The sequence below is a fragment of the Phyllobates terribilis genome, unplaced genomic scaffold, assembly GCF_046119375.1.
Source record: "Phyllobates terribilis strain yellow unplaced genomic scaffold, ASM4611937v1 Scaffold_11__3_contigs__length_659146591, whole genome shotgun sequence".
NCBI lineage: Eukaryota > Metazoa > Chordata > Amphibia > Anura > Dendrobatidae > Phyllobates > Phyllobates terribilis.
The window spans coordinates 602,028,453-602,054,022 of NW_027362771.1; the positions used below are offsets into that span (position 1 = coordinate 602,028,453).

The 25,570-nt window shown below is 39.4% G+C and overlaps 7 non-coding genes across 7 annotated transcripts; all 7 read right to left on the minus strand.

Moving 5' to 3' along the window:
- Positions 1–551: 551 nt before the first annotated feature.
- TRNAC-ACA (transfer RNA cysteine (anticodon ACA)) lies at positions 552–623 on the minus strand. Its single transcript has one exon. It is a non-coding gene; the product is annotated as a tRNA-Cys (tRNA).
- Positions 624–1,549: 926 nt separating this feature from the next.
- On the minus strand, positions 1,550–1,621 carry TRNAW-CCA (transfer RNA tryptophan (anticodon CCA)). Its single transcript has one exon. It is a non-coding gene; the product is annotated as a tRNA-Trp (tRNA).
- A 2,401-nt stretch (positions 1,622–4,022) lies between these two features.
- On the minus strand, positions 4,023–4,094 carry TRNAW-CCA (transfer RNA tryptophan (anticodon CCA)). The gene has a single exon. It is a non-coding gene; the product is annotated as a tRNA-Trp (tRNA).
- Positions 4,095–5,515: 1,421 nt separating this feature from the next.
- On the minus strand, positions 5,516–5,587 carry TRNAW-CCA (transfer RNA tryptophan (anticodon CCA)). The gene has a single exon. It is a non-coding gene; the product is annotated as a tRNA-Trp (tRNA).
- Positions 5,588–7,499: 1,912 nt separating this feature from the next.
- On the minus strand, positions 7,500–7,571 carry TRNAW-CCA (transfer RNA tryptophan (anticodon CCA)). Its single transcript has one exon. It is a non-coding gene; the product is annotated as a tRNA-Trp (tRNA).
- A 5,384-nt stretch (positions 7,572–12,955) lies between these two features.
- On the minus strand, positions 12,956–13,027 carry TRNAW-CCA (transfer RNA tryptophan (anticodon CCA)). Its single transcript has one exon. It is a non-coding gene; the product is annotated as a tRNA-Trp (tRNA).
- Positions 13,028–13,953: 926 nt separating this feature from the next.
- On the minus strand, positions 13,954–14,025 carry TRNAW-CCA (transfer RNA tryptophan (anticodon CCA)). Its single transcript has one exon. It is a non-coding gene; the product is annotated as a tRNA-Trp (tRNA).
- Between the last annotated feature and the right edge of the window lie 11,545 nt (positions 14,026–25,570).

A 25,570-nucleotide genomic window follows, 5' to 3' on the forward strand; every position in this document is an offset into this window, starting at 1 on the left:
ACTGTGCTGACAGATAGCAACACAGCTTCAATTTTAATCCAGACATGGGTTAAGTTATGAAAAAGTATTTTGATCTCGACATGATTTGAACACGCAAACTTCTGATCTGGAGTCAGATGCGCTACAGTTGCTCCACGAGGTCATATGAAAAGAAACTTTCCACCCATAATGTAACTCACTTAAAAATTGCATGAAGAAATCGTGGCACACTCTCGAAATTTGCTACTTTTACTAACAGACTGAAAAAGACATAAACAAGGACGAATGAATATCTTGGTATTGGGAATGGAGGGTTTTCCAGTTTAAAATTTAGAGTCTAGTAAAGAACCCTATTTTCTTATGGATTCAAAGATGACAATGCTATGATCAAAGTGAAAAGAGATCAGAACGTGCCTTAAATATTCAATGTTTTGATTTTGCTTCCCTATGATTTTTCTCATCAAATAATTGTTTATAAGATATTAATCTATAACATTCAACTAAAAGACATTATTCATACACATAGCTTCAATTTTAATCCAGACATGGGTTAAGTTATGAATAAGTTTTTTTGACCCTGATGTGGTTTGAACACACAACCTTCTGATCTGTAGTCAGACGCGCTACCCTTGCGCCACGAGGTCATATGAAAAGAAACTTTCCGCCCATAATATAACTCACTTAAAAATTGCATGAAGAAATCGTGGCACACTTTCTCGAAATTTGCTACTTTTACTTACAGACTGAAAAAGACATAAACAAGGACGAATGAACATCTTGATATTGGGAATGCAGGGATTTCCAGTTTAAAATTTAGAATCTATTAATGAACCCTTTTTTCTTATGGTTTCAAAGATGACAATACTATGATTAAAGTGAAAAGAGATCCCGAAATGCATTAAATATTCAATGTTTTGATTTCGTTTCACGATGATTTTTCTCATGAAAGAATTGTTTATAAGATATTAATCTATAACATTCAACTAAAAGACACTTTTTTAGACACTGCGCTGACAGATAGCAACACAGTTTCAATTTTAATCCAGACATGGGTTAAGTAATGAAAAAGTTGCTTGACCCTGGCGTGATTTGAACACGAAAACTTCTGATCTAGAGTCAGACGTGCTACCGTTGCACCACAAGATCATACGAAAAGAAGCTTTCCGCCCATAATTCACATGAAAAGTGTATGAAGAAATCGCGCAAAGCTTCTCGAAATTTGTTACTTTTGCTCACAGACTGAAAATGACATATACAAGGACGAATGAACATCTTGATATTGGGAATGCAGGGTTTTCCAGTTTAAAATTTAGAGTCTAGTAAAGAACCCTTTTTTCTTATGGATTCAAAGATGACAATGCTATGATCAAAGTGAAAGGAGATCCCGACGTGCCTTAAATATTCAATGTTTTGATTTTGCTTCCTGATTATTTTTCTCATCAAATAATTGTTTATGAGATATTAATCTATAACATTCAAATAAAAGACACTTTTTCAGACACTGTGCTGACATATAGCAACACAGTTTCAATTTTAATCCAGACATGGGTTAAGTAATGAAAAAGTTGATTGACCCTGGCGTGATTTGAGCACGCAACCTTCTGAACTGGAGTCAGACGCGTTACCGTTGCACCACAAGGTCAAATGAAAAGAAACTTTCCGCCCATAATTCACTTAAAAAGTGCATGAAGAAATCGTGCACACCTTCTCGAAATTTGCTACTTTTACTTACAGACTGAAAAAGACATAAACAAGAACGAATGAATATCTTGGTATTGGGAATGGAGGGTTTTCCAGTTTAAAATTTAGAGTCTAGTAAAGAACCCTTTTTTCTTATGGATTCAAAGATGACAATGCTATGATCAAAGTGAAAGCAGATCCCGACGTGCCTTAAATATTCAATGTTTTGATTTTCCTTCCTGATTATTTTTCTCATCAAATAATTGTTTATGAGATATTAATCTATAACATTCAACTAAATGACATTTTTTTAGACACTGTGACGACAGATAGCAACACAGCTTCAATTTTAATCCAGACATGGGTTAAGTTATGAAAAAGTATTTTGATCTCGACATGATTTGAACACGCAACCTTCTGATCGGGAGTCAGACGCGCTACAGTTGCTGCACGAGGTGATATGAAAAGAAACTTTCCGCCCATAATATAACTCACTTAAAACTTGCATGAAGAAATCGTGGCACACTTTCTCGAAATTTGCTACTTTTACTTACAGACTGAAAAAGACATTAACAAGGATGAATGAACATCTTGATATTTGGAATGCAGGGATTTCCAGTTTAAAATTTAGAATCTATTAATAAACCCTTTTTACTTATGGTTTCAAAGATGACAATGCTATGATTAAAGTGAAAAGAGATCCCGAAATGCATTAAATATTCAATGTTTTGATTTCGTTTCACGATGATTTTTCTCATGAAAGAATTATTTATAAGATATTAATCTATAACATTCAACTAAAAGACACTTTTTTAGACACTGCGCTGACAGATAGCAACACAGTTTCAATTTTAATCCAGACATGGGTTAAGTAATGAAAAAGTTGCTTGATCCTGGCGTGATTTGAACACGCAAACTTCTGATTGGGAGTCAGACGCGTCACTGTTGCACCACAAGATCATACGGAAAGAAACTTTCCGCCCATAATTCACTTAAAAAGTGCATGAAGAAATCGTGGCACACCTCAAAATTTGCTACTTTTACTAACAGACTGAAAAAGACATAAACAAGGACGAATGAATATCTTGGTATTGGGAATGGAGGGTTTTCCAGTTTAAAATTTAGAGTCTAGTAAAGAACGCTTTTTTCTTATGGATTCAAAGATGACAATGCTATGATCAAAGTGAAAGCAGATCCCGACGTGCCTTAAATATTCAATGTTTTGATTTTGCTTCCTGGTTATTTTTCTCATCAAATAATTGTTTATGAGATATTAATCTATAACATTCAACTAAAAGACACTTTTTCAGACACTGTGCTGACAGATAGCAACACAGCTTCAATTTTAATCCAGACATGGGTTAAGTTATGAAAAGGTATTTTGATTTGAACACGCAACCTTCTGATCTGGAGTCAGACGTGCTACCATTGCGCCACGAGTTCATATGAAAAGAAGATTTCCGCCCATAATATAACTCACTTAAAAAGTGCATGAAGAAATCGTGGCACACCTTCTAGAAATTTGCTACTTTTACTTACAGACTGAAAAAGACATAAACAAGGACGAATGAACATCTCGATATTGGGAATGCAGGGATTTCCAGTTTAAAATTTAGAATCTAGTAATGAACACTTTTTTCTTATGCTTTCAAAGATAACAATGCTATGATCAAAGTGAAAAGATATCCCGAAGTGCATTAAATATTCAATGTTTTGATTTCGTTTCCCGATGATTTTTCTCATGAAAGAATCTTTTATAAGTTATTAATCTGTAACACTCAACTAAAAGACACTTTTTTAGGCACTGTGCTGACAGATAGCAACACAGTTTCAATTTTAATCCAGACATGGGTTAAGTTATGAATAAGTTTTTTGACCCCGACGTGATTTGAACACGCAACCTAATGATCTGGACTCAGACGCGCTACCGTTGCGCCACGAGGTCACATGAAAAGAAATTTTCCGCCCATAATATAACTCACTTAAAAATTGCATGAAGAAATCGTGGCACACTTTCTCGAAATTTGCTACTTTTACTTACAGACTGAAAAAGACATAAACAAAGATGAATGAACATCTTGATATTGGGAATGCAGGGATTTCCAGTTTAAAATTTAGAATCTATTAAAAAACCCTTTTTTCTTATGGTTTCAAAGATGACAATGCTATGATCAAAGTGAAAAGAAATCCCGAAATGCATTAAATATTCAATGTTTTGATTTCGTTTCACGATGATTTTTCTCATGAAAAAATTGTTTATACGATATTAATCTATAACATTCAACTAAAAGACACTGCGCTGACAGATAGCAACACAGTTTCAATTTTAATCTAGACATGGGTTAAGTAATGAAAAAGTTGCTTGACCCTGGCGTGATTTGAACACGCAACCTTCTGATCTGGAGTCAGACGAGCTACAGTTGCTCCACAAGGTCATATGAAAAGAAACTTTCCGCCCATAATATAACTCACTTAAAAATTGCATGAAGAAATCGTGGCACACCTTCTCGAAATTTGCTACTTTTACTAACAGACTGAAAAAGACATAAACAAGGACGAATGAATATCTTGGTATTGGGAATGGAGGGTTTTCCAGTTTAAAATTTAGAGTCTAGTAAAGAACCCTTTTTTCTTATGGATTCAAAGATGACGATGCTATGATCAAAGTGAAAGCAGATCCCGACGTGCCTTAAATATTCAATGTTTTGATTTTGCTTCCTGGTTATTTTTCTCAGCAAATAATTGTTTATGAGATATTAATCTTTAACATTCAACTAATAGACACTTTTTCAGACACTGTGCTGACAGATAGCAACACAGCTTCAATTTTAATCCAGACATGGGTTAAGTTATGAAAAAGTATTTTGATCTCGACATGATTTGAACACGCAAACTTCTGATCTGGAGTCAGATGCGCTACAGTTGCTCCACGAGGTCATATGAAAAGAAACTTTCCACCCATAATGTAACTCACTTAAAAATTGCATGAAGAAATCGTGGCACACTCTCGAAATTTGTTACTTTTACTAACAGACTGAAAAAGACATAAACAAGGACGAATGAATATCTTGGTATTGGGAATGGAGGGTTTTCCAGTTTAAAATTTAGAGTCTAGTAAAGAACCCTATTTTCTTATGGATTCAAAGATGACAATGCTATGATCAAAGTGAAAAGAGATCAGAACGTGCCTTAAATATTCAATGTTTTGATTTTGCTTCCCTATGATTTTTCTCATCAAATAATTGTTTATAAGATGTTAATTTATAACATTCAACTAAAGGACACTTTTTCAGACACTGCGCTGATAGATAGCAACACAGCTTCAATTTTAATCCAGACATGGGTTAATTTATGAAAAAGTATTTTGACCCAGATGTGATTTGAACACGCAACCTTCTGATCTGGAGTCAGACGCGCTACAGTTGCTCCACGAGGTCATATGAAAAGAAACTTTCTGCCCATAATATAACTCACTTAAAAATTGCATGAAGAAATCGTGGCACACTTTCTCGAAATTTGCTACTTTTACTTACAGACTGAAAAAGACATTAACAAGGATGAATGAACATCTTGATATTGGGAATGCAGGGATTTCCAGTTTAAAATTTAGAATCTATTAATGAACCCTTTTTTCTTATGGTTTCAAAGATTACAATGCTATGATCAAAGTGAAAGGAGATCCCGACGTGCCTTAAATATTCAATGTTTTGATTTTGCTTCCTGATTATTTTTCTCATCAAATAATTGTCTATGAGATATTAATTTATAACATTCAACTAAAAGACATTTTTCATACACATAGCAACAGAGCTTCAATTTTAATCCAGACATGGGTTAAGTTATGAAAAAGTGTTTTTGACCCCGACGTGATTTGAACACGCAACCTTCTGATCTGGAGTCAGACGCGCTACCCTTGCGCCACGAGGTCATATGAAAAGAAACTTTCCGCCCATAATATAACTCACTTAAAAATTGCATGAAGACATCGTGGCACACCTTCTCGAAATTTGCTACTTTTACTTACAGACTGAAAAAGACATAAACAAGGACGAATGAACATCTTGATATTGGGAATGCAGGGATTTCCAGTTTAAAATTTAGAATCTATTAATGAACCCTTTTTTCTTATGGTTTCAAAGATGACAATGCTATGATCAAAGTGAAAAGAGATCCCGAAATACATTAAATATTCAATGTTTTGATTTCATTTCACGATGATTTTCTCATGAAAGAATTGTTTATAAGATATTAATCTATAACATTCAACTAAAACACACTTTTTTAGACACTGCGCTGACAGATAGCAACACAGTTTCAATTTTAATCCAGACATGGGTTAAGTAATGAAATAGTTGCTTGACCCTGGCGTGATTTGAACACGCAAACTTCTGACCTGGAGTCAGACGTTCTACTGTTGCACCACAATATCATATGAAAAGAAACTTTCCGCCCATAATTCACATGAAAAATGTATGAAGAAATCGCACAAACCTTCTCGAAATTTGCTACTTTTGCTTATAGACTGAAAATGACATAAACAAGGACGAATGAACATCTTGATATTGGGAATGCAGGGTTTTCCTGTTTAAAATTTAGAATCTAGTTATGAACCCTTTTTTCTTATGAATTCAAAGATGACAATGCTATGATCAAAGTGAAATGAGATCCTGACGTGCCTTAAATATTCAATGTTTTGATTTTGTTCCCCGATGATTTTTCTCATGAAAGAATTGTTTATAAGATATTAATCTATAACATTCAACTAAAAGACACTTTTTTAGACACTGCGCTGACAGATAGCAACACAGTCTAAATTTTAATCCAGACATGGGTTAAGTAATGAAAAAGTTGCTTGACCCTGTCGTGATTTGAGCACGCAACCTTCTGATCTGGAGTCAGACGCGTTACCGTTGCACCACAAGATCATATGAAAAGAAACTTTCCGCCCATAATTCACTTAAAAATTGCATGAAGAAATCGTGCACACCTTCTCGAAATTTGCTACTTTTACTTACAGACTGAAAAAGACATAAACAAGGACGAATGAATATCTTGGTATTGGGAATGGAGGGTTTTCCAGTTTAAAATTTAGAGTCTAGTAAAGAACCCTTTTTTCTTATGGATTCAAAGATGACAATGCTATGATCAAAGTGAAAGCAGATCCCGACGTGCCTTAAATATTCAATGTTTTGATTTTGCTTCCTGGTTATTTCTCTCATCAAATAATTGTTTATGAGATTTTAATCTATAACATTCAACTAAAAGACACTTTTTCAGACACTGTGCTGACAGATAGCAACACAGCTTCAATTTTAATCCAGACATGGGTTAATTTATGAAAAAGTATTTTGATCTCGACATGATTTGAACACGCAACCTTCTGATCTGGAGTCAGACGCGCTACAGTTGCTCCACGAGGTCATATGAAAAGAAACTTTCTGCCCATAATATAACTCACTTAAAAATTGCATGAAGAAATCGTGGCACACTTTCTCGAAATTTGCTACTTTTACTTACAGACTGAAAAAGACATTAACAAGGATTAATGAACATCTTGATATTGGGAATGCAGGGATTTCCAGTTTAAAATTTAGAATCTATTAATGAACACTTTTTTCTTATGGTTTCAAAGATTACAATGCTATGATCAAAGTGAAAGGAGATCCCGACGTGCCTTAAATATTCAATGTTTTGATTTTGCTTCCTGATTATTTTTCTCATCAAATAATTGTTTATGAGATATTAATTTATAACATTCAACTAAAAGACATTTTTCATACACATAGCAACACAGCTTCAATTTTAATCCAGACATGGGTTAAGTTATGAAAAAGTGTTTTTGACCCCGACGTGATTTGAACACGCAACCTTCTGATCTGGAGTCAGACGCGCTACCCTTGCGCCACGAGGTCATATGAAAAGAAACTTTCCGCCCATAATATAACTCACTTAAAAATTGCATGAAGAAATCGTGGCACACCTTCTCGAAATTTGCTACTTTTACTTACAGACTGAAAAAGACATAAACAAGGACGAATGAACATCTTGATATTGGGAATGCAGGGATTTCCAGTTTAAAATTTAGAATCTATTAATGAACCCTTTTTTCTTATGGTTTCAAAGATGACAATGCTATGATCAAAGTGAAAAGAGATCCCGAAATACATTAAATATTCAATGTTTTGATTTCATTTCACGATGATTTTCTCATGAAAGAATTGTTTATAAGATATTAATCTATAACATTCAACTAAAAAACACTTTTTTAGACACTGCGCTGACAGATAGCAACACAGTTTCAATTTTAATCCAGACATGGGTTAAGTAATGAAAATGTTGCTTGACCTTGCCGTGATTTGAACACGAAAACTTCTGGTCTACAGTCAGACGCGCTACCGTTGCACCACAAGATCATACGAAAAGAAGCTTTCCGCCCATAATTCACATGAAAAGTGTATGAAGAAATCGCGCAAACCTTCTCGATATTTGTTACTTTTGCTCACAGACTGATAATGACATAAACAAGGACGAATGAATATCTTGATATTGGGAATGGAGGGTTTTCCAGTTTAAAATTTAGAGTCTAGTAAAGAACCCTTTTTTCTTATGGATTCAAAGATGACAATGCTATGATCAAAGTGAAAGGAGATCCCGACGAGCCTTAAATATTCAATGTTTTGATTTTGCTTACTGTTTATTTTTCTCATCAAATAATTGTTTATGAGATATTAATCTATAACATTCAACTAAAAGACACTTTTTCAGACACTGTGCTGACAGATAGCAACACAGCTTCAATTTTAATCCAGACATGGGTTAAGTTCTGAAAAAGCATTTTGACCTTGACATGATTTGAACACGCAACCTTCTGATCTGGAGTCAGACGCGCTACTGTTGCTCCACGAGGTCATATGAAAAGTAACTTTCCGCCCATAATATAACTCACTTAAAAATTGCATGAAGACATCGTGGCACACCTTCTCGAAATTTGCTATTTTTACTTACAGACTGAAAAAGACATAAACAAGGATGAATGAACATCTTGATATTGGGAATGCAGGGATTTCCAGTTTAAAATTTAGAATCTATTAATAAACCCTTTTTTCTTATGGTTTCAAAGTTGACAATGCTGTGATCAAAGTGAAAAGAGATCCCGAAATGCATTAAATATTCAATGTTTTGATTTCGTTTCACGATGATTTTTCTCATGAAAGAATTGTTTATAAGATATTAATCTATAACATTCAACTAAAAGACACTTTTTTAGACACTGCGCTGACAGATAGCAACACAGTTTCAATTTTAATCCAGACATGGGTTAAGTAATGAAAAATTTGCTTGACCCTGGTGTGATTTGAACATGCAACCTTCTGATCTGGAGTCAGACGCGTCACTGTTGCACCACAAGATCATACGGAATGAAACTTTCTGCCCATAATTCACTTAAAAAGTGCATGAAGAAATCGTGGCACACCTCGAAATTTGCTACTTTTACTAACAGACTGAAAAAGACATAAACAAGGACGAATGAATATCTTGGTATTGGGAATGGAGCGTATTCCAGTTTAAAATTTAGAGTCTAGTAAAGAACCCTTTTTTCTTATGGATTCAAAGATGACAATGCTATGATCAAAGTGAAAAGAGATCCCAACGTGCCTTAAATATTCAATGTTTTGATTTCGCTTCCCTATGATTTTTCTCATCAAATAATTGTTTATAAGATATTAATTTATAACATTCAACTAAAAGACATTTTTCATACACATAGCAACACAGCTTCAATTTTAATCCACACATGGGTTAAGTTATGAATAAGTTTTTTTGACCCCGACGTGATTTGAACATGTAACCTTCTGATCTGGAGTCAGACGCGCTACCCTTGCGCCACGAGGTAATATGAAAAGAAACTTTCCGCCCATAATATAACTCACTTAAAAATTGCATGAAGAAATCGTGGCACACCTTCTCGAAATTTGCTACTTTTACTTAAAGACTGAAAAAGACATAAACAAGGACGAATGAACATCTTGATATTGGGAATGCAGGGATTTCCAGTTTAAAATTTAGAATCTATAAATGAACCCTTTTTTCTTATGGTTTCAAAGATGACAATGCTATGATCAAGGTGATCAGAGATCCCGAAATGCATTAAATATCCAATGTTTTGATTTCGTTTCACGATGATTTTTCTCATGAAAGAATTGTTTATAAGATATTAATCTATAACATTCAACTAAAAGACACTTCTTTAGACACTGCGCTGACAGATAGCAACACAGTTTCAATTTTAATCCAGACATGGGTTAAGTAATGAATAAAGTTGCTTGACCCTGTCGTGATTTGAACACGTAAACGTCTGACCTGGAGTCAGACGTTCTACCGTTGCACCACAAGATCATATGAAAAGAAACTTTCCGCCCATAATTCACATGAAAAATGTATGAAGAAATCGCACAAACCTTCTCGAAATTTGCTACTTTTGCTTATAGACTGAAAATGACATAAACAAGGACGAATGAACATCTTGATATTGGGATTGCAGGGTTTTCCTGTTTAAAATTTAGAATCTAGTTATGAACCCTTTTTTCTTATGGATTCAAAGATGACAATGCTATGATCAAAGTGAAAGGAAATCCCGACGTGCCTTAAATATTCAATGTTTTGATTTTGTTCCCCGATGATTTTTCTCATGAAAGAATTGTTTATAAGATATTAATCTATAACATTCAATTAAAAGACACTTTTTTAGACACTGCGCTGACAGATAGCAACACAGTTTCAATTTTAATCCAGACATGGGTTAAGTAATGAAAAAGTTGCTTGACCCTGGCATGATTTGAACAAGCAACCTTCTGATCTGGAGTCAGACGCGTCACTGTTGCACCACAAGATCATATGGAAAGAATCTTTCCACCCATAATTCACTTAAAAAGTGCATGAAGAAATCGTGGCACACCTCGAAATTTGCTACTTTTACTAACAGACTGAAAAAGACATAAACAAGGACGAATGAATATCTTGGTATTGGGAATGGAGGGATTTCCAGTTTAAAATTTAGAGTCTAGTAAAGAACCCTTTTTTCTTATGGATTCAAAGATGACAATGCTATGATCAAAGTGAAAAGAGATCCCAAAGTGCCTTAAATATTCAATGTTTTGATTTTGCTTCCTTATGATTTTTCTCATCAAATAATTGTTTATAAGATATTAATTTATAACATTCAACTAAAACACACTTTTCAGACACTGTGCTGACAGATAACAACACAGCTTCAATTTTAATCCAGACATGGGTTAAGTTATGAATAAGTTTTTTTACCCCGACGTGATTTGAACACGCAACCTTCTGAACTGGAGTCAGACGTGCTACCGTTACGCCACGAGGTCATATGAAAGGAAACTTTCCGCCCATAATATAACTCACTTAAAAATTGCATGAAGAAATCGTGGCACACCTTCTCGAAATTTGCTACTTTTACTTACAGACTGAAAAAGACAAAAACAAGGACGAATGAACATCTTGATGTTGGGAATGCAGGGATTTCCAGTTTAAAATTTAGAATCTATTAATGAACCATTCTTTCTTATGGTTTCAAAGATGACAATGCAATGATCAAAGTGAAAAGAGATCCCGAAATGCATTAAAAGTTCAATATTTTGATTTTGTTTCACGATGATTTTTAACATCAAAGAATTGTTTGTAAGATATTAATCTATAACATTCAACTAAAAGACACTTATTTAGACACTGCGCTGACAGATAGCAACACAGTTTCAATTTTAATCCAGACATGGGTTAAGTAATGAAAAAGTTGCTTGACCCTGGTGTGATGTGAACAAGCAAACTTCTGATAAGAAGTCAGACGCGCTACCGTTGCACCACAAGAACATACGAAAAGAAACTTTCCGCCCATAATTCACATGAAAAGTGTATGAAGAAATCGCGCAAACCTTCTCGAAATTTGCTACTTTTGCTCACAGACTGAAAATGACATAAACAAGGACGAATGAACATCTTGATATTGGGAATGCAGGGTTTTCCTGTTTAAAATTTAGATTATAGTTAAGAACCCTTTTCTTCTTATGGATTCAAAGATGACAATGCTATGATCAAAGTGAAAGGAGATCCCGATGTGCCTTAAATATTCAATGTTTTGATTTTGTTCCCCGATGATTTTTCTCATCAAAGAATTGTTTGTAAGGTATTAATCTATAACATTCAACTAAAATACACTTTTTTAGACACTGTGCTGACAGATAGCAACACAGCTTTAGTTTTAATGCAGACATGGGTTAAGTTATGAAAAAGTTTTTTGACACTGACGTGCTTAGAACACGCAACCTTCTGATCTGGAGTCAGTTGCACTACCGTTGCTCCACGAGGTCATATGAAAACAAGCTTTCCGCCCATAATATAACTCACTTAAAAATTGCATGAAGAAATCGTGGCACACTTTCTCGAAATTTGCTACTTTTACTTACAGACTGAAAAAGACATAAACAAGGATGAATGAACATCTTGATATTGGGAATGCAGGGATTTCCAGTTTAAAATTTAGAATCTATTAATAAACCCTTTTTTCTTATGGTTTCAAAGATGACAATGCTATGATCAAAGTGAAAGAGATCCCGAAATGCATTAAATATTCAATGTTTTGATTTCGTTTCACGATGATTTTTGTCATGAAAGAATTGTTTATAAGATATTAATCTATAACATTCAACTAAAAGACACTTTTTTAGACACTGCGCTGACAGATAGCAACACAGTTTCAATTTTAATCCAGACATGGGTTAAGTAATAAAAAAGTTGCTTGACCCTGGCGTGATTTGAGCACGCAACCTTCTGATCTGGAGTCAGACGCGTCACTGTTGCACCACAAGATCATACGGAAAGAAGCTTTCCGCCCATAATTCACTTAAAAAGTGCATGAAGAAATCGTGGCACACGTCGAAATTTGCTACTTTTACTAACAGACTGAAAAAGACCTAAACAAGGACGAATGAATATCTTGGTATTGGGAATGGAGGGTTTTTCAGTTTAAAATTTAGAGTCTAGTAAAGAACCATTTTTTCTTATGGATTCAAAGATGACAATGCTATGATCAAAGTGAAAAGAGATCCCAACGTGCCTTAAATATTCAATGTTTTGATTTCGCTTCCCTATGATTTTTCTCATCAAATAATTGTTTATAAGATGTTAATTTATAACATTCAACTAAAAGACACTGTGCTGACAGATAGCAACACAGCTTCAATTTTAACTCAGACATGGGTTAAGTTATGAATAAGTTTTTTGACCCCGACGTGATTTGAACACGCAACCTTCTTAACTGGAGTCAGACGCGCTACCGTTACGCCACGAGGTCATATGAAAAGAAACTTTCCGCCCATAATATAACTCACTTAAAAATTGCATGAAGAAATCATGGCACACCTTCTCGAAATTTGCTACTTTTACTTACAGACTGAAAAAGACATAAACAAGGACGAATGAACATCTTGATATTGGTAATGCAGGGATTTCCAGTTTAAAATTTAGAATCTATTAATGAACCCTTTTTTCTTATGGTTTCAAAGATGACAATGCTATGATCAAAGTGAAAAGAGATCCCGAAATGCATTAAATATTCAATGTTTTGACTCCGTTTCACGATGATTTTTCTCATGAAAGAATTGTTTATAAGATATTAATCAATAACATTCAACTAAAAGACACTTTTTTAGACACTGCGCTGACAGATAGCAACACAGTTTCAATTTAAATCCAGACATGGGTTAAGTAATGAAAAAGTTGCTTGACCCTGGCGTGATTTCAACACGCAAACTTCTAACCTGGAGTCAGATGCGCTACCGTTGCACCACAAGATCAAAAGAAAAGAAACTTTCCACCCATAATTCACATGAAAAGTGTATGAAGAAATCGCACAAACCTTCTCGAAATTTGCTACTTTTGCTCACAGACTGAAAATGACATAAACAAGGACGAATGAACATCTTGATATTGGGAATGCAGGGTTTTCCTGTTTAAAATTTAGAATCTAGTTATGAACCCTTTTTTCTTATGGATTCAAAGATGACAATGCTATGATCAAAGTGAAAGGAGATCCCTACATGCCTTAAATATTCAATGTTTTGATTTTGTTCCCCAATGATTTTTCTCATGAAAGAATTATTTATAAGATATTAATCTATAACATTCAACTGAAAGACACTTTTTTAGACACTGCGCTGACAGATAGCAACACAGTTTCAATTTTAATCCAGACATGGGTTAAGTAATGAAGAAGTTGCTTGACCCTGGCGTGATTTGAACACGCAACCTTCTGATATGGAGTCAGACGCGTTACCATTGCACCACAAGATCATATGAAAAAAAACTTTCCGCCCATAATTCACTTAAAAAGTGCATGAAGAAATGGTGCACACCTTCTCGAAATTTGCTACTTTTACTTACAGACTGAAAAAGGCATAAACAAGGACGAATGAATATCTTGTTATTGGGAATGGAGGGTTTTCCAGTTTAAAATTTAGAGTCTAGTAAAGAACCCTTTTTTCTTATGGATTCAAAGATGACAATGCTATGATCAAAGTGAAAGCAGATCCCGACGTGCCTTAAATATTCAATGTTTTGATTTTGCTTCCTGGTTATTTTTCTCATCAAATAATTGTTTATGAGATATTAATCTATAACATTCAACTAAAAGACACTTTTTCAGACACTGTGCTGACAGATAGCAACACAGCTTCAATTTTAATCCAGACATGGGTTAAGTTATGAAAAATTATTTTGATCTCGACATGATTTGAACACGCAACCTTCTGATCTAGAGTCAGACGCGCTACCATTGCAACATGAGGTCATATGAAAAGAAACTTTCCGCCCATAATATAACTCACTTAAAAAGTGCATGAAGAAATCTTGGCACACCTTCTCGAAATTTGCTACTTTTACTTACAGACTGAAAAAGACATAAACAAGGACGAATGAACATCTTGATATTGGGAATGCAGGGATTTGCAGTTTAAAATTTAGAATCTAGTAATGAACACTTTTTTCTTATGGTTTCAAAGATAACAATGCTATGATCAAAGTGAAAAGAGATCCCGAATAGTGTTGAGCCACCCCCGTAGTGTTCGGGTTCGGTTCGGTTCGTCGAACACCGGGATGTTCGAGGAACTGTTCGTCGAACTGTTCGTCGAACACCTTAGAACACCGTCGAACACCGTTAAAACCAATGGCAGGCAAACAAAAACACATAGGAACACATAGAAAACATCTTCAAAGGTGTCCAAAAGCTGACAAACTGCTCAGAAGACGCTTTCTTTAAAAAAGCCGGCCGGCAATTCAGCAGCGGCATACACCGGTACCCGACAATTTAGACATGAAGGAATAGAGCATCACACATAGATTAGATAGATAGAAACATGTCAGTCACATATATATGAAGTACAGTGATAGTGTTGCTTACTTTACTTGTCATTTAGTGTAAAGGATTTATTCAAAAATATAATAGTGTTTTCGTGCACCGTCTCTTTAAAAAAGCCGGCCGGCAATTCAGCAGCGGTACCCGACAATTTATAACAGACAGAATAGAGCTTCACACATAGATTAGATAGATAGAAACATGTCAGCCACATATATACGAAGTACTGTGACAGTGTTGCTTACTGTACTTGTCATTTACTGCAAAGGATTTATTAAAAAAAATAATAGTGTTTTCATGCACCGTCTCTTTAAAAAAGCCGGCCGGCAATTCAGCATCTGTACCCGACAATTTATAACAGACAGAATAGAGCTTCACACATAGATTAGATAGATAGAAACATGTCAGTCACATATATAATAAGTACAGTGATAGTGTTGGTTACTGTACTTGTCATTTAGTATTAAAATAAAGGATTTATTATTAAAAAAAATTGGCATGGGGTTCCCCGTAATTTTAGTCTCTAGCGGAGGTTAAGCAGACAGCTGGGGCAGATGTTTGAAGCCTGGGAAGGGGGTAATACCCACGGAGCTTCCCAGGCTACTAATATCAGCCCCCAGCTGAATACCTAGCCTTTACTAGCTATTAAAATGGAGGACCCCCCCCAAAAAAATGACGTGGGGTCCCCCCTAATTTAATAGCTAGCAAAGGCTAGGCAGACAGCTGGGGGCTGATATTAATAGCCCAGGAAGGGAGCCATGAATATTGGCCCCCTCCCAGGCTAGAAACACCAGCCGTCAGCCGCCCCAGAAATGGCGCATCCATAGGATGCGCCAATTCTGGCACTTAGCCTCGCTCTTCCACGCTGCCCTGGTGCGGTGGCAGGGGGTAATAGGGTTGGGGTTGATGTCAGCTTATAATGCCAGCTGACATCAAGCCCAGGTTAGTAATGGAGAGGCGTCTATAAGACACCCCCATTACTAACCCCATAGTCAAAGTTAAAAAAAAAACACAAACACCCAGAATAAAGTCCTTTAATTGAAATAAAGACACAATTATTTATTGTTCTAAATTAAACCATACTTACCATCACGCCCATTCCAGCTGAAGCCAACGATCTCCTGCAATAAAAGAAAAATAATAAAGCAACCTCATCCTTACCTTTCCATGGTTCCCAGGACAGCTTCAGCTCTGCTGCATCGAGATGACAGGCTGGACCGCAGCAGAACGCTGCCATCCAGCCTGTCATCCCGCGGACACTGAGAAGCGCAGGCATGCTTGCGCTCTGCAGTGTCTGACTGTGACGGCATCCAGATGAGCCGACAATGAACTCGGCTCACCTCATGTACGTCACTGACAGCGTGGGAAAATTCTCCTGCACTCAGCGCTTCAGCGTGAGAATTTTCCCACGCTGTCAGTGACGTGCATGAGGTGAGCCGAGTTCATTGGACATGACCTTGGCTCATCTGGATGCCGTCACAGCCAGACACTGAGTAGCGCAAGCAAGCCTGCGCTTCTCAGTGTCCGCGGGATGACAGACTGGATGGCAGCGTTCTGCTGCGGTCCAGCCTGTCATCTCGATGTAGCAGAGCTGAAGCTGTCGTGGGAACCATGGAAAGGTAAGGATGAGGTTGCTTTATTATTTTACTTTTATTGCAGGAGATCATTGGCTTCAGCTGGAATGGGCGTGGCGGTAAGTATGGTTTAATTTAGAACAATAAAGAATTGTGTGTTTATTTCAATTAAAGGACTTTTTTCTGGGTGTTTGTGTTTTTTTTAAATACTTTACTAGAAATTCATGGTGGTCATGTCTAATATTGGCGTGACCCCATGAATTTCGGGCTTAGGGCCAGCTGATAATGCCAAGCTGGCCTTAACCCCTTTATTACCCAGTGAGCCACCGCACCAGGGCCCTGGATGAGTTGGGTACAGCGCCAGAAGATGGCGCTTCTATGAACGCGCCATGTTCCGGGGCGGCTGCGGACTGCAATTTGCAGCGGGTGGGGCCCAGAAATCTTGGGCCTCCCTGCGCTGCAGATTCCAGCCCCCAGCTGCCTAGTTGTACCTGGCTGGACGCAAAAATAGGGCGAAGCCCCACATATTTTTTTTTTAAATTCATGAAATTCATGGAATAATTAAGAAAAAAAGGGCTTCCCTATATTGTTGTGTCCGGCTAGGTACAAATAGGCAGCTGGTGGTTGGGAGCAGCCCGTTCCTGCCTGCTGTACCTGACTGGACACAAATATAGGGCGAAGCCCCACATCAATTTTTTTTTCATTATTTCATGAATTTCCTGAAATAATTTAAAAAAAATTGACGTGGGGCTTCGCCCTATATTTGTGTCTAGTCAGGTACAGCAGGCAGGAACGGGCTGCCCCCAACCACCAGCTGCCTATTTGTACCTGGCCAGACACAACAATATAGGGAAGCCCTTTTTTAAAAAAATTATTTCATGAAATAATTTAAAAAAAATTGACGTGGGGCTTCGCACTATATTTGTGTCCAGCCAGGTACAGCAGGCAGGGACGGGCTGCCCCCAACCACCAGCTGCCTATTTGTACCTGGTTGGACACAACAATATAGGGAAGCCCTTTTTTTCTTAATTATTCCATGAATTTCATGAAATAATTAAAAAAAAAAATGCGTGGGGCTTCGCCCTATTTTTGTGCCCAGCCAGGTACAACTAGGCAGCTGGGAGCTGGAATCCGCAGCGCAGGGAGGCCCAAGCTTTCTGGGCCCCACCCGCTGCAAATTGCAGTCCGCAGCCACCCCAGAAAATGGCGCGTTCATAGAAGCGCCATCTTCTGGCGCTGTACCCAACTCATCCAGGGCCCTGGTGCGGTGGCTCACTGGGTAATAAAGGGGTTAAGGCCAGCTTGGCATTATCAGCTGGCCCTAAGCCCGAAATTCATGGGGTCACGCCAATATTAGACATGACCACCATGAATTTCCAGTAAAGTATTTAAAAAAACACAACACCCAGAATAAAGTCCTTTAATTGAAATAAACAAACAATTCTTTATTGTTCTAAATTAAACCATACTTACAATCACACCCATTCCAGCTGAAGCCAATGTCTTCTGCAATAAAAGAAAAATAATAAAGCAACATCATCCTTACCTTTTGTTATGCACACGCCCGGGCTGAGCGGCGTGTGCGTGTGATTGTAGTGATTCCACTGGACCATGAACCGGAGAGTGCCTGGAGGGGCGTGACTAAGTATCTGGCCGATCCGACCAAGATGGCACGACGGCATACGACGCCAGTGCACCAGGGAGAAACCGGGCAGAGGGACCAGGTGCTACTCCAGGTCAAACTCCGGACACGGGGGTTGACCCACACAGGGATTACTGGATCAGGCTGGTTAGGCTGGCGCACAGACTGGAGGGTATAGGCAGGCACGACTGGTATGCAGGCAGGCGGGTAAAGGCAAGCGCAGCTAGAGTGCAGACAGGGAGGCACTAGCAGGTAGGAACACAGGCGGGATAGGACCCAGTACACACTGGGACTCAGGAACAATACAGGTAGAGGGGTACAGGCAAGCACAGCTAGAGTGCAGACAGGGAGGCACTAGCAGGTAGGAACACAGGCGGGATAGGACCCAGTACACACTGGGACTCAGGAACAGGCAGGTTAGGCTGGCACAGACTGGTGGATATAAGCAAACACGGCAGGTATGCAGATGGGTGGATACAGGCGAGTATGCAGGCAGGGAGGTACTGGCCGAAAGGACGGGCTGGAGCACAGAAAGGTTAAGACCCAGTACAGACTGGGTCACAGAACCGCAGATGCGGTAGACAACCACAGCAGAGAGGGAACGCCCGAAGCGGTGGGCAAGAACAGAGCAGGACAGGACTGCCGGAGCAGCGGGCAGAAGCAGGGCAGGACAGGACTGCCGGAGCAGCGGGCAGAAGCAGGGCAGGAAAGGACTGCCGGAGCAGCGGGCAGAAGCAGGGCAGGACAGGACTGCCGGAGCAGCGGACAGAAGCAGGGCAGGACAGGACTGCCGGAGCAGCGGGCAGAAGCAGGGCAGGACAGGACTGCCGGAGCAGCGGGCAGAAGCAGGGCAGGACAGGACTGCCAGAGCAGCGGGCAGAAGCAGGGCAGGACAGGACTGCCAGAGCAGCGGGCAGAAGCAGGGCAGGACAGGACTGCCAGAGCAGCGGGCAGAAGCAGGGCAGGACAGGACTGCCGGAGCAGTGAGCAAGGAGTCAGAGCAGGCTAGAACCGCCGGAGCGGTAAGCAAAGGAGTCAGAGCAGACTAGAGCCGCCGGAGCGGTGAGCAAAGGAGACAGAGCAGGCTAGAACCGCCGGAGCGGTGAGCAAAGGAGACAGAGCAGGCTAGGCTGAGTAGGGGGGACAGGGCTCTGTTCACACGGAACAGACAGGAAGGGAAAGGCAGAGCCAGACACCCACAGGGTACTTGCAGTGAAGTAGCGAGTGGACCACAAACTCACAAACGGGAGTACAGAGACAACAAGCAGGAGTTAGGTACGAGTTCAGACTCTGCAGAAAAAGGAAGGGAACGGACATAGAGGCAAAACAGGTAAAGGATAGGAGAGAGTTCAGACTGGAACTGAGTGTACGGAGGAGACCGACACTGCAGCGGGATACAGGAGCGGGTCTGGGAATACGGCCCCCAGAGAGGCAGGACGAACAGGCTAGGAGCGTGTTCAGACAGGCCTGGAAATACAGCCTCCAGGATAGGCAGACAAGAGAACACAGAACGGGACCTGGCACCTTCAGAGTGCAAGCACACACTGAAAGAAAACACTATGCTCAGGCAGGGATAGATGGGAAGCAGCTGAGCTATATACCAGGTGACAGACAGCAATAGGCTGAGGACGCACAAGGGGTGTGACCCACAGCAGGTACAAAAAGCAGGAATTGATCGGGCGCCGCCCTTAAGCAGCAGAAACAGACACAAACAGACAGCATGGAGGGAAGCCAGAGAGACATTCTGGACAGGAGATCAAGTGCGCGCTCTTGCACAGTGGGAGATGGACCACTATGCAAGGACGCCGCCAGGTATGTTACACCTTTCCATGGTTCCCACGACAGCTTCAGCTCTGCTACATCGAGATGACAGGCTGGACCGCAGCAGAAAGCTGCCATCCAGTCTGTCATCCCGCGGACACTGAGAAGCGCAGGCATGCTTGCGCTCCTCAGTGTCTCTCTGTGACGGCATAAAGATGAGACAAGCTCATGTCCAATGAACTCGGCGCACCTCATGCACGTCACTGACAGCGTGGGAGAATTCTCCTGCTCTCAGCACTTCAGCGTGAAAATTCACCCACGCTGTCAGTGACGTACATGAGGTCAGCTGAGTTCATTGGACATGAATGAGCTCACCTCATGCACGTCACTGACAGCGTGGGAAAATTCTCCTTCACTCAGCGCTACAGCGTGAGAATTCTCCCACGCTGTCAGTGACGTGCATGAGGTGAGCTCATTCATGTCCAATGAACTCAGCTGACCTCATGCACGTCACTGACAGCGTGGGAGAATTCTCACGCTGAAGTGCTGAGTGCAGGAGAATTCTCCCACGCTGTCAGTGACGTTCATGAGGTGAGCCGAGTTCATTGTCGGCTCATCTGGATGCTGTCACAGTCAGACACTGAGGAGCGCAAGCATGCCTGGGCTTCTCAGTGTCTGCGGGATGACAGGCTGGATGGCAGCTTTCTGCTGCGGTCCAGCCTGTTATCTCGATGTAGCAGAGCTGAAGCTGTCGTGGGAACCATGGAAAGGTAAGGATGAGGTTGCTTTATTATTTTTCTTTTATTGCAGGAGATCGTTGGCTTCAGCTGGAATGGGCGTGATGGTAAGTATGGTTTAATTTAGAACAATAAAGGAATGTGTCTTTATTTCAATTAAAGGACTTTATTCTGGGTGTTTGTGTTTTCTTTTAACTTTGACTATGGGGTTAGTAATGGGGGTGTCTTATAGACGCCTCTCCATTACTAACCTGGGCTTGATGTCAGCTGGCATTATAAGCTGACATCAACCCCAACCCTATTACCCCCTGCCACCGCACCAGGGCAGCGTGGAAGAGCGAGGCTAAGTGCCAGAATTGGCGCATCCTATGGATGCGCCATTTCTGGGGCGGCTGACGGCTGGTGTTTCTAGCCTGGGAGGGGGATAATATTCATGGCTCCCTTCCTGGGCTATTAATATCAGCCCCCAGCTGTCTGCCTAGCCTTTGCTAGCTATTAAATTAGGGGGGACCCCACGTCATTTTTTTGGGGGGGTCCTCCATTTTAATAGCTAGTAAAGGCTAGGTATTCAGCTGGGGGCTGATATTAGTAGCCTGGGAAGCTCCGTGGGTATTACCCCCTTCCCAGGCTTCAAACATCTGCCCCAGCTGTCTGCTTAACCTCCGCTAGAGACTAAAATTACGGGGAACCCCACGCCAATTTTTTTTAATAATAAATCCTTTATTTTAATACTAAATGACAAGTACAGTAACCAACACTATCACTGTACTTATTATATATGTGACTGACATGTTTCTATCTATCTAATCTATGTGTGAAGCTCTATTCTGTCTGTTATAAATTGTCGGGTACAGATGCTGAATTGCCGGCCGGCTTTTTTAAAGAGACGGTGCATGAAAACACTATTTTTTTTTTAATAAATCCTTTGCAGTAAATGACAAGTACAGTAAGCAACACTGTCACAGTACTTCATATATATGTGACTGACATGTTTCTATCTATCTAATCTATGTGTGAAGCTCTATTCTGTCTGTTATAAATTGTCGGGTACCGCTGCTGAATTGCCGGCCGGCTTTTTTAAAGAGACGGTGCACGAAAACACTATTATATTTTTTAATAAATCCTTTACACTAAATGACAAGTACAGTAAGCAACACTGTCACTGTACTTCGTATATATGTGGCTGACATGTTTCTATCTATCTAATCTATGTGTGATTCTCTATTCCTTCTATTCTAAATTGTCGGGTACAGATGCTGAATTGCCAGCCGGCTTTTTTAAAGAGACAGTGCATGAAAACACTATTATTTTTTTTGATAAATCCTTTACACTAAATGACAAGTACAGTAAGCAACACTGTCACTGTGCTTCTTATATGTGTGACTGACATGTTTCTATCTATCTAATCTATGTGTGAAGCTCTATTCTGTCTGTTATAAATTGTCGGGTACCGCTGCTGAATTGCCGTCCGGCTTTTTTAAAGAGACAGTGCATGAAAACACTATTATTTTTTTTGATAAATCCTTTACGCTAAATGACAAGTACAGTAAGCAGCACTTTCACTGTACTTCGTATATATGTGGCTGACATGTTTATATCTATCTAATCTATGTGTGAAGCTCTATTCTTTCGGTTTTAAATTGTCGGGTACCGGTGTATGCCGCTGCTGAATTGCCCGCTTTTCATGTTTCACTGTGAGCACTGTTCCCATCGATTTGGGCAATCACTGTAATGCCACAACCACCATGGCTGTGGCATTACAGTGAGTGGCAGACAATCCCTGCATGATTGATGCTCTAAATAGCGCCAGACATGCAGGACACGCTTTTGGTGCACGAACAGTTATCGAACATAACCTCGAACAGCCGAATTTTTTGCAAATCGTTCGGGTTCGTCGAACAACTCGAACACCACCCAAAACTGCTCGAATTTGAGATTGGCGAACAGTTCTAGTCGAACAACGCTCATCTCTAATCCCGAAGTGCATTAAATATTAAATGTTTTGATTTCGTTTCCCGATAATTTTTCTCATGAAAGAATTGTTTATAAGATATTAATCAATAACATTGAACTAAAAGTCACTTTTTTAGACACTGCGCTGACAGATAGCAACACAGTTTCAATTTTAATCCAGACATGGGTTAAGTAATGAAAAAGTTGCTTGACCCTGGCGTGATTTGAACACGCAAACGTCTGACCTGGAGTCAGACGCGCTACCGTTGCACCACAAGATCATATGAAAAGAAACTTTCCGCCCATAATTCACATGAAAAGTGTATGAAGAAATCGCACAAACATTCTCGAAATTTGCTACTTTTGCTCACAGACTGAAAATGACATAAACAAGGACGAATGAACATCTTGATATTGGGAATGCAGGGTTTTCCTGTTTAAAATTTAGAATCTAGTTATGAACCCTTTTATCTTATGGATTCAAAGATGACAATGCTATGATCAAAGTGAAAGGAGATCCCGACGTGCCATAAATATTCAATGTTTTGATTTTGTTCCCCGATGATTTTTCTCATGAAAGAATTGTTTATAAGATATTAATCTATAACATTCAACTAAAAGACACTTTTTTAGACACTGCGCTGACAGATAGCAACACAGTTTCAATTTTAATCCAGACATGGGTTAAGTAATGAAAAAGTTGCTTGACCCTGACGTGATTTGAGCACGCAACCTTCTGATCTGGAGTCAGACGCGTGACCGTTGCACCACAAGATCATATGAAAAGAAACTTTCCGCCCATAATTCACTTAAAAAGTGCATGAAGAAATGGTGCACACCTTCTCGAAATTTGCTACTTTTACTTACAGACTGAAAAAGACATAAACAAGGACGAATGAATATCTTGGTTTTGGGAATGGAGGGTTTTCCAGTTTAAAATTTAGAGTCTAGTAAAGAACCCTTTTTTCTTATGGATTCAAAGATGACGATGCTATGATCAAAGTGAAAGCATATCCCGACGTGCCTTAAATAATCAATGTTTTGATTTTGCTTCCTGGTTATTTTTCTCATCAAATAATTGTTTATGAGATATTAATCTATAACATTCAACTAAAAGACACTTTTTCAGACACTGTGCTGACAGATAGCAACACAGCTTCAAATTTAATCCAGACATGGGTTAAGTTATGAAAAAGTATTTTGATCTCGACATGATTTGAACACGCAACCTTCTGATCTAAAGTCAGACGCGCTACCACTGCGCCATGAGTTCATATGAAAAGAAACTTTCCGCCCATAATATAACTCACTTAAAAAGAGCATGAAGAAATCGTGGCACACCTTCTCGAAATTTGCTACTTTTACTTACAGACTGAAAAAGACATAAACAAGGACGAATGAACATCTTGATATTGGGAATGCAGGGATTTCCAGTTTAAAATTTAGAATCTAGTAATGAACACTTTTTTCTTATGGTTTCAAAGATAACAATGCTATGATCAAAGTGAAAAGAGATCCCGAAGTGCATTAAATATTCAATGTCTTGATTTCGTTTCCCGATGATTTTACTCATGAAAGAATTGTTTATAAGATATTAATCTATAACATTCAACTAAAAGACACTTTGTTAGACACTGCGCTGACAGATAGCAACACAGTTTCAATTTTAATCCAGACATGGGTTAAGTAATGAAAAAGTTGCTTGACCCTGGCGTGATTTGAACACACAAACGTCTGACTTGGAGTCAGACGTGCTACCGTTGCACCACAAGATCATACGAAAAGAAACTTTCCGCCCATAATTCACATGAAAAGTGTATGAAGAAATCGCGCATACCTTCTCGAAATTTGCTACTCTTGCCCACAGACTGAAAATGACATAAACAAGGACGAATGAACATCTTGTTTAGTGTTGAGCCACCCCCGTAGTGTTCAAGTTCGGTTCGGTTCGTCGAACACCCGTGTGTTCGTCGAACACCTTCGAACACCGTTAAAACCAATGGCAGGCAAACAAAAACACATAGAAACACATAGAAAACACCTTCAAAGGTGTCCAAAAGCTGACAAACTGCTCAGAAGACACAACTAATACATGGAAAAGTCACAAGTACATATAGTCATGCGAAAATAAAAGAGGTGGAGGAGTAAAAGGAGGGGGAGACACAGATATAGGCATGTCATGCCCTTCTAAAATCCAAAAAGTGAGAAGCTGACACGGCCAGTCCGCTCCTTCCTGTGCCACCTCCGTGTCGCCGGGTTTGTGCCAGAGCCGCGGTGAACCCTGATGGCGAGCCCCCCTCTCCTAATATTGGTGCCTGTCCGCTGGTGGGTCGAGCGAGCCCCCCTGTGGTGGAGGCAGCTCTAAGCTTTTTAATTTAAATTGTCTCTCTAATTTGAATGAATACACTTTAAATCCATTTACAAGGATCTATTGGAGGGCAAGTCTCATGCCAGCAGCCGCGTAATTCCAGCTCCAGTAGCGTCCACTAAAGCTGCTGCAGTTAAAAAGCTTTTATAAGGATCGAGCTCGGCTGTCCACCGCAAGGTATCCTACTGCCAGTCCCAGCCCCTATGCCTTGGGGTGCCTCCTGATGCTCTTCACTGAGTATCCCATGGTCCCGAAGCATTTCCTTTGAAAAAATTTAGTGTCTAAACTACAGGTGGTGTAGCTTGCTTAACAGCCGGGATAATCCGCTGACTAGCAGACACTGCTACTAGGCACAAAGTATTTCCTGGGCTAGATGCAGTTAAAAATTTGTAATTAGATACTCTCGTTGGATGCTGAGAAAGCATTCCATAGAGTCTCCTGGCACGCCAT